Below are 9,939 nucleotides of genomic sequence, written 5' to 3'. Positions count from 1 at the left end.
AGCAGCATTCATTTCTAAAACCTTAGCAACTACATACCATGCTGGAAAACCAGTTCAAACTAGTCTGAAGGTGACCTGGCCCCCCTGGGACAAGTCAGGTCTGTTTGCTGGTTTTAGACTGTTTTTGAACACTTGACAGACTGGGAAACCAGCTTAACATCACATAGGTATGACTGGAAGACCAGCTAGACCAACTTTAACCTGTTAAGGCCAGCAAAGCACCCTTAAGATTAATTATTTTTCAGCAAGGTAGCAGTGTCTTGGACCTCACCCACAACACAAAGCATCATTTTGTATGTCTAGTTTTCTTTGTTCTCCACATGCTTGCATCTCCCACTCCCTAACTGTTGTGTACTGTGTGCCGCTCTTTTTCTGTCTTTTATTTTCTCTTCACAGTATGGCACAGTGTTTAACACGATGGCAGAGCAGATAGTTCCTGGAGCTTCATTTATCGTAAAAGGAATATTTTGAGCCAATTACCGTTGCTTTAGCTGCAGCACAAGGTGTCGGCAAAATTATGAAAGAGAAATGCATAAAGAGTAAAGGGGAAAAGAGACAGAAATATTAATGTGATCAAAGAGTGACAGGAAAGCACAGCTGCAGGTGGCAGTTATATTACACGTCATATTTTCACACATGATAGGCATACAAAACTGAATTATCCTGATGATATTTGAGTGGCATGGAACTAAATTGGTTGCCAGGTCTTACAAGGACTCTACTGATGTTTTGCAGGCAACGTGTGTGGCTGTCAGCACACAATGAGCAACAAAAACAAACTCAAAAGAAGAAAGGAATACCGTAATGAGTCTCTCTGTTTCTGAGCATATATGTGGCAAATGATGATGGTGTAGGATGAAAAGGTAAGATGAAAAGGAGTAAGAAAATGCATGACTCTAAAACTAGGATGTATATTCTTTATGCATGCTAACAAAAAAAACTATATCTTAGAAAGGCAAGCAGATAAAACACCTTTAAAGGTGCAATGTGTAAATAAGTTGATTATCTATTAACAGAAATGCAATATGACATCCATAACTATGTTTTCAGTGGTGTATAAAGAACTTACTTAATTAACCGTAATGTTTTTATTACCTTAGAATGAGACATTAATAGCTCCATAACCGAGGGAATCCCCTTCTATGAAGGTCGCCATGTTGTGACGTCATATTCCTACCGTAGCCGAACGCGAACAAACAGCGCTACAGAACGCGTTTCATCACTACCTTGAAAGAGAAGTAGCGGAAAGCTGGAAGCTAGCCTTACACTTCGTGAGTAGTGTTTTTTCCCTTGTGAGTGGTGTAAAATATGTAGTTAGGATTGTTTCATGTAACTTAGTTCTCCCTCGCTGTGTTATGGGTTTGTTATGTTGGGGATAGATGTGCTGTTACGTTCGTGAGACAGCTGATGATTAGTATTCATGTCATTGACCGTAAAACAGTACGTTACAGGAATCACTAACCCGTCGATAGAAACTTTTACTAAAGTCTTTTATCACTAAAGTCGATCGCGAAGAGTTTTCAAAATCAGAGAAAAAAGCCTATTGTGTGTAGTAAATAGTATCTATGGGATGCGGAGATGACATGATTGTAACAGCGCGCGCACTTCCGACCTTTGGACTCATGCGGACGCGTCCCAGCTCAGCCACAGTAACAGCTCATATTAGCCAGCTAAACTATTACTACCCTGTTAGAAAAAAATATATAGCTGCTCCCTCGCTGTATTATAGGTTTGCTACAGTATGTGGGGAGAAATGTGCTGCTGGTTACGTTTGTGAGACAATCAGCTGATTAAAATTATTATATTAAATTATATATTAAAACCCTTAATCCTCACCTGACTGGCTTTGTAAACAGTATCCATGATGTGGTTTATAATGGACTGTGGTACAGAAACAGTGACAATGTTACACACTCTTGGCTTACTCTGGCTATTCTCTGCTGTCTCAGCCGACGAGATGTTTGTCCCGTTTTAGCAACCGTAGCTTCGAAAGGGAGGGGTGAGCAGTGGGCTGAGCCCTTAGTGCAAACCTGGTGCAAACTCGCAACCGAACCACTAGATGTCGCTAAAAATCACACATTGCTCCTTTAAATGAATGTTGACTCGGGTGTGTCTTTATGAGTAGCAAAACATGTTTGTACACGGATGTATATGGTGCAAAACATACATACAGTCATGGTCAAAATTGATGGCACCCCTGGTAAATATGATCAAAACTTTCACAAAAAAATTCACAAAATTCTCACCTTTCATCGAAGTAAAAGAATTGAAAGTGGGGGTAAATCACATTATGAAATAAATGTTTTTCTCCAAAACACGTTGGCCAACCTCCTTTTGCCAAGAAACCAGTTCTGAGTCTCCTCCTATAATGCCTGATGAGTTTGGAGAACACCTGACAAGAGATCAGGGACCATTCCTCCATATAGAATCTCTCCAGATCCTTCAGATTCACAAGTTCATGTGCTTCTTCTCTTCAGTTCATTCCACTCATCAGGTCAGGGAACTGGGACGGTCATGGCAGACGCTTCATTTTGTGCTCAGTTACACATTTTTGTGTTGATTTTGATGTTTATTTGGGACCGTTGTCCTGATGGAAGATTCAACCATGGCAAATTATAAGATTTCTAGCAGAAGGCGTCAGGTTTTGATTTTTTTATCTGTTTGTATTTGACAGAATCCATAATATCATGTATCTGAACAAGATGTTCAGGACCTCCAGCAAATAAATAGGGCCACAACATATAAGATCTAGCAGTATATTTAACCGTAGGCATGGGGTACTCTTCATCCCTGTTTGCACCAAACACATATGCTGGGTTTGTTGCCAAAAAGCCCTTTTTTTCCGTTTTATCTGACCATAGAATCCGGTCCCTTTTGAAGATTCAGTCATGTCTGACCACTGAATATGCTAGAGTTTGTTTTTGGAGGAGCAAGGAGGATTTTTCTTGAAAACCTCTCAAACAACATGTGGTGATGTAGGGGTTTGATAAATTTTTTTTTTTTTTTAGGTTTTCTGACCCCAAGACTCAACTAATCTCTGCAATTCTCCATCTGTGATCCTTGAAGAGTCTTTGGCCACTCAAACTTTCATCCTCACCGTCCATTAATACAATATAGACACACGTCCTCTTCCTGGCAGAATCGTAACGTCTTTAGTTGATTATAACTTCTTAATTATTGCCCTGATGGTCAAAATGGGAATTTTCAATTCTTTAGATATTTTCTTACAGCCACTTTGTATTTTGTGAAGCTCAACAATTTTTTGCTGCACATCAGAACTATATTCTTTGGTTTTACTCATTGTGATGGATGATTAAGGGAATTTGGCCTTTGTGTTTCCTCATATCTCCTGTGAAACAAGAAGTCATAGCTGGACAGTTTCATGTTCCTAGTCACCCTGGTGTGCTTAAAAAAATAAATATTAATGGGAATCTACTTCAGAGATATTTTTCTCTTAAAAAATTCTAGGGGTGCCAACAATTATGGCCAGCGTGTTTTGGAGAAAAACATCTATTTCATAATGTGATTTACCTCCACTTTCAATTCTTTTACTTCAATGAAAGGTTAGAATTTTGCCAATTTTTTTAATGGAAGATCAAAAGGATAAAAAATGCAGATTTATTTTTTACAGCCAGTTTTTATCATATTTACCAGGGGTGCCATCAATTTTGACCATGACTGTATTTTGGTTCAACTTGTAGCCTTAAGAATTGGTGTAAAACTAGGATTAAGTCTCTGTCAAATACTTCCAAAAGAGTCAGGTGCTCTGTAAATCCAACGAGTGATGCACAAGAACTGTCTGTTACTATGGTAGACAGGAAAGATAAATCAAGACAAATTATACCTTCCGATGAAAAATATTTGCTCCTCTTTTGTACCCCTTGATACAACTATAAAAAGCTCAGAAAGAGGTCGGCTAGTTGTACAAGCTCAAATATCCTCAAACATCAAAAGCACTTATACAAGTGTTTCAAAAGAGTGTTATTTTGTGGGCTTGAATGTGCACAATATGATTGTTCAATACGATTGTTTGTGGTCCCAATGACACCAAATATTTGTTTAAATAGTCAATTGAATATTAACAAATCTGTTACCTAACGTAACCTCGGTTCTCTCTAGATGAGGGAACGAGTATTGCGTAACCTCGCGCCACATGCGATTTTTGCTTCATTCAATGAAAACCATGGATTACAGCCAACGAACCTCACTTATATACTCTCTAGCCACACCCATTCTGGCGGGCTATGATGCAATGACGGCACAAGCGCCTCTCATTGGACGGAAGTTCACTCAAGTTCATCTATAGGCTGCAGCAGTTTGCCGCAGAGCAACCAATGAGCTCGCTAGCTAGCCCGCTCTAGGTCTGCAGCTGCGGCACTGCTTTGACAATGGATACAAAATTAAGGATCATTTTTTGGCTTCAATATCTCAGAAAAGATGAATCTTTCCGCATTAAGAAAACAACTTCATCATCTTCTACACATGCCATGGTGACCCAAGTGCCATGGTGACCATGCTCCAAATACTCACAACACAACCAAATACAGAAATGCGCTGCAAAAATGTTGTCATGCTATGTTGAAATAAGTTTCATAATAATGTTAGGTAATGCAGGGTACAAAGATGAGAAGGAACGTTTTTAAGTTGAGACACTCGAACACATATTTTAAAAATGTTTTTGTATTAAATGTATATATTTATAAACAGCACTAATAAGACATTTCTGTTGTAATAACAGCGATTCATCTAATGGACACCACGCTGCATTGTCGTGGGAATATCCCAGGTGAAAATTATTAGGAAATTAAGTTGTCTTTCGTTGCTCCATTCACCAGGTGCGATCCAAACGGCTACATAATGACACACAAGTGCCCTGCTCTCTCCAAAGTCTCCACCTCCAAGGGCTCTGCCATCTGCCCTTCAAAGGGAGTAGGGCATAGGGATGCTCACGAGCAATAAGCACATCCCAGTAGGGTTCGTCACTTATTGGGGTCCCCTGAAAACATTTCCATTGGTGTCTGTGCTATTTGCAGCGCGTTTCTGTATTTGGTTGTGCTGTGAACGTTTGCAACACATTTTTGTATTTGATTGTGTTTATTTGGAGCACATGTGTTTTGTGAAACTGATGAAGATGTTTTCTTAATTTACAGGTGTTTTTTTATTTGCGTGTGTTTTCTTCAGTTGCAGCGCGTTGAGCTCTCTCTGCCACTGTAGAAGTCTCTTGCGCTCACCAGGATGTTTTAATGAATAGAAAGTTCAAATAAATATCGTTTATTTGAAATTGAAATCTATTGTAGTATTATCTCTTTACTGTAAATCTCTTTACGGTCACTTTGGATCAATGTAATGCATCTTTGCTGAATAAAAGTAACCCAGATAGCAAACTGACATTGAATCAACGTGGAAATATGACATCGAAACAACGTTGATCTGACATTGTTTTGCTCATCGAATTAACGTTGAACCAACGTCAGACGCGTCATTCTTTCAAAACTAACGGAAAATCAACTTGAAATCAACGCGTTGTTTAAACGTTATGAAAGCAAACCAATTTTCGATTTTCATTTAGCTTTGAAGAATGCCGCGTCTGACGTTGGTTCAACGTTAATTCGATGAGCAAAATCAACGTTGTTTCAATGTCATGAGAGACGTCGTTTCCACGTTGATTCAATGTCAGTTTGCTATCTGGGAATACATTTGGTACAAAACAAAAGGTGCAAAATCTTCTAAGCAAATGTCCACATAAGATCATTTGAATGCTTTAAGAAGAGCAAAAGCAAAGAAAATGTAAAAAAAAAAAAAAAAAAAAGTGCCGGGAATACCACTGTTGCAAACATTTAAGTGCATCTGATTGACTGATAAATCAATTTGAATGTCCTGCCCATAGAGGAACTGTAAGTTTTGGTTGGTTTTGCACCCAAGTTAAAACTGGGGTGCGTTTCCCGAAAGCATCGTTAGCCAACTTTGATCGCAAGTTCCGTCGTTATCAGCATAGTTCAATGAGTCTGTGTTTCCAGAAACAATCGTTCCAACGAACATTCGCAAACAGCATCGCAAAGTTGTGTGGTTTGAACAACTGCTCCTGACCTGTGGTTAGAGGGATCGTTTCTATATTGCTTGACTTTTTTGACATAATAAATCCTTATCTTGAGCAAAATAAGCAAGCTGACATTCAGTACAATGGGTGCCTTTTATTTAGAATACATACAAATGTAATTTACGTCTTATAGTTTTTCAAAGGATTTAAAGTACCGTGTTTGAAGAGTGCGCATGTGCGAACGTGCTCTACCATGTAAGAAGGAGCCAAATATTGAGTCTGGTAATAAAGCAAAATAACTGAGAACAACTAGAAATAGTCCTCAGATGAGATGTCTGTAATTTATATATATAAAAAAATCTAGTGTTAATTGGATCTCAAACAGTTCCATTAAAAGCAGTTATTACTCCACCACGTGCGAAACCAATGTGGTTGAACGAAACTTTGCGACAATGGGTTTCGGGAAACAGCCGTGACTAGCTTGTTGATTTCTCCAACGATGCATCATACTATGGTAGTGAATCTGCGAACTACATAGTTGTACGGGAAACGCACCCCAGGCTGTTATTGGCTGACAACCAGGGCTCCACCACAGTAGTTGTCTGTCAAATGCCAGCTCGCTCTTTTGCTCCATCGGCACCTTTGACAAAGTTTTTTTTGGTGAAAAATAAACGTAGCAAAGTTGATTACTTGAATACTAGTTGAATACTACATATTTATTCAACTCAATTAAAAGTAAAAGTACAACAATATAGTTACTCTAGAAAGTAGAGAAAAATGTAAAAAATGTGATGGTTAGTTACTTTCCACCTCTGATGGTAAATTGTGTAATATTTTTTGGAGCAGAATAGTTTGTCTGTTATAAATGGGGGACTATGAGGACTTAGGTTGTGTGAAAGGGTGGGATAGAGAGGCAAATATAGTTGAAATGTTCTATTGCTCCTTCAGATTTTTTATTAGGCCAGGCAGTTTAATGTGCTATTCTTTCTAATGTGCCTCTTTCATTTGCCCTCTTATCCTCAAAGGGAATTTGGCACTTATGAATCGGCAAGCTTTCATCGATTGGTGGTCAAGGTCATGGCAGTAACAGGCTTACACAGCACAATACTTCAATCGGACCGTCATTTCTAGCAGTTATAGCTTCGGCAGCATCTCTCTAAGGTGAGTGACTGTCATTTCCAGTAAATTACTGACACTGACTGTTTTCATTTGTATCCAAGGATGGAAGTGTTGTTAAGTCATGGCTGAGTGCAAAGGAAACAATATATGGTTTGATATTTTGTCCCTTGTAGCTGATTTGTTCATGCCTTGGCAGGCTAGTGATGGAGTCTTGCCCCGACTTAAAGGGTTAGTTCACCCACATATGAAAATTATGCCATTAATGACTCACCCTCATGTCGTTCCAAGCCCGTAAGACCACCGTTCATCTTCGGAACACATTTTAAGATATTTTAGATTTAGTCAGAGAGTTTTCCGTTCCTCCATCGAAAATGTATGTATGGTATACTGTCCTTCTCCAGAAAGGAAATAAAGACATCATCAAAGTAGTCCATGTGACATCAGTGGTTGCCTCGATGTCTACATTTTATAAAATACATTTTGGTCCAAAAATAACAAACTATGACTTTATTCAGCATTGTATTGTCTTTTGGTTCTGTTGTCAATCCACGTTCAGTGATATTGATGATCTGGTGCAACCGAGTTTCGTTTACAGTCTAAAGGGCCATACACAGCATGCATTATTCGCCAATGTTTTTTCAAGGCTTTTTTTCACCCAAGCTATTTTCGCTGACGATGAGCCGAGTGATTTCATCGTATTTTCGCTGGCGATGAAATTCCACTGTGAACAGGCCTTGAGGGAGACACAAGCTGTAAACAAAACAATTTTCGCAAACATGGGCGAGGACATCGACACAGAGGAATACTTGCATTTTTTTTTTCCCAGCCATATTTATTTGAACCCAAATACATGGATGCACCAGATAACAAATCACTACTATAACTTTATAAACACTGTTAAGTCACTCGAAAAGTCATCGAAAAGTATTTATAAGGGTTACCAGTGTCCATTTTATTGGCTGTGTTGGCTGGTGGTCAGAGAGTAAGACATTTCCCTGACTTTAACAAGAGACAAAGGCCACCAATGTGCATTTCATTGCTGTTTGGCTGTAAAATACTGTATGTCTGTGCGTGTAAGTGAAATCCCATTAACAGACTCATGGTTTCACAGGACTGCGACTTCATGATTTTTACTGCAGCTCTTTTATCACCCATCAAGAGAAGCAATGTGCCTTAAAATGTGTACTTAAACTATCCTGATGTTAAAGTCAACATGAAATGAAAGCGCAATTCCTTATTTCTTCAGTAATATGACATATTTTTCATGTGATATAAAATGGATCGTGAAAAGTGAGAATGGAGTCAAATTGAATGTAAGTTTGGTGTGTTTCAGTTTTTTGTTTTTTTTTCTTTTTTGACTGGAACATGGAGGCTGAATGTCAAGTTTATCCTGCAGAACATATCTACATATCCCAATGGATAGTGTGTTTGAAGAAATGGGATTGTTTTATATTTGTATGTATTTTTTTTTTATAATGTATTTAGAAATGCCCAACCAGGGACAGGAGTTGTAAATTAGCATTAGCTATAAACTCTATATGCTGCGCATCAGTTACAGGCTTTGTATTGTGACTATGTTTGACTGTATGGTCCCTGTTAAATAAATAAATAAAAATAAAAATATTTCTTTTCAAAATGTATTGTTATTTGATATCGTTATTTGTGACTTTCAGTGTAAAAAAAAAAATCATTTTGAATTTGAGGAGTTATTTTCCAAAACACTATAAATCCATTTGAATAGTTTTCAGGAAAATTAAATTTTTACCTAGACCCACACATTTTGTGAATATTCAATTTATCCTGTTAAAATGTTTTATTGGCTCAGTCTGCACATGTTGTACAACGATTATTAAATCAAACAACAATGTTGTATATGATAAATTAAAAAAGGGTTTTTTTTTTAATGCAATAAATCCATAATTTTTTTTCCAAAAATGTATGGTTTGTCAGTGTGGTTTGAACATGTATGGTTTGAACATGCAACATATAATCAGGGGCTCATACTATAAATTAATATAAATTAAATTTAGTAACACATTTAGGCTCATTTGGTGCCAGACCTAAAAAAAAGTATTGATAGTAATGATATGAATATTCAATACGTTATTAAGTAATATATTCAGAGTCATTTTTAGTAAAGTGTCAAACCTGTAACAAGTAGGACCAATTTGTCCACTACATATGCATGAAAAAACTAATTATTAAACATATTCAATAATGATAACAATATTCAAATGTAAGGATAGGCACCCGTCCACCACATGCACATACACATGTGTATATAGGCTACATAGCATGTGAGCAAAGCAGAGCGGCTAGACGCTTAAATAAATAAATAAACATACGTTTCATATTTATGTTTAATAATATTATGTTACTTTTTTATTTTATCTATGTTGAGTAGGCTATATGAATAGGGAACCGCATGACATGAGTAAGATAGGATAATAAGATGCCCAACATATCAGAAAACAAAAAATAGCTGACAATATGTGATGCAATCTGGGAAAACCCGTCGGATTTTCAAAATTGGGTTTTTATTAAATTATTATTGTATAACATCTTGTTCACTTATCAAAATAAACCACATAACAGAATAAAGTCCAGTCCTGGGTGAACTTACACAGCCCGCAAGTTTTTATTTATTTTTATCTAGCCATATCGTGTGGTGTGATGCGGAGCACAAGAGAACAACAGAGTTTGAAACTGCTCATTTTAAAGACCTTGCTCGCCTCTCAATCGTCCAATTTCAAAACAGTTTTAACAGGTTGAATTTTGAGTTC

General features: G+C 37.5%; 1 long non-coding RNA gene across 1 annotated transcript; it reads left to right on the top strand.

Moving 5' to 3' along the window:
• The first annotated feature begins 745 nt into the window (after positions 1 to 745).
• On the top strand, positions 746 to 8,755 carry LOC148977402 (uncharacterized). Its single transcript, XR_016145446.1, has 3 exons — positions 746 to 863; positions 7,063 to 7,198; positions 8,268 to 8,755. It is a non-coding gene; the product is annotated as an uncharacterized LOC148977402 (long non-coding RNA).
• The last annotated feature ends 1,184 nt before the right edge of the window (positions 8,756 to 9,939 follow it).

This window comes from Pimephales promelas, chromosome 10 (genome assembly GCF_988280905.1).
Source record: "Pimephales promelas chromosome 10, fPimPro1.hap1.1, whole genome shotgun sequence".
Lineage (NCBI taxonomy): Eukaryota > Metazoa > Chordata > Actinopteri > Cypriniformes > Leuciscidae > Pimephales > Pimephales promelas.
This window is presented reverse-complemented; position numbering and strand designations above follow the sequence as displayed.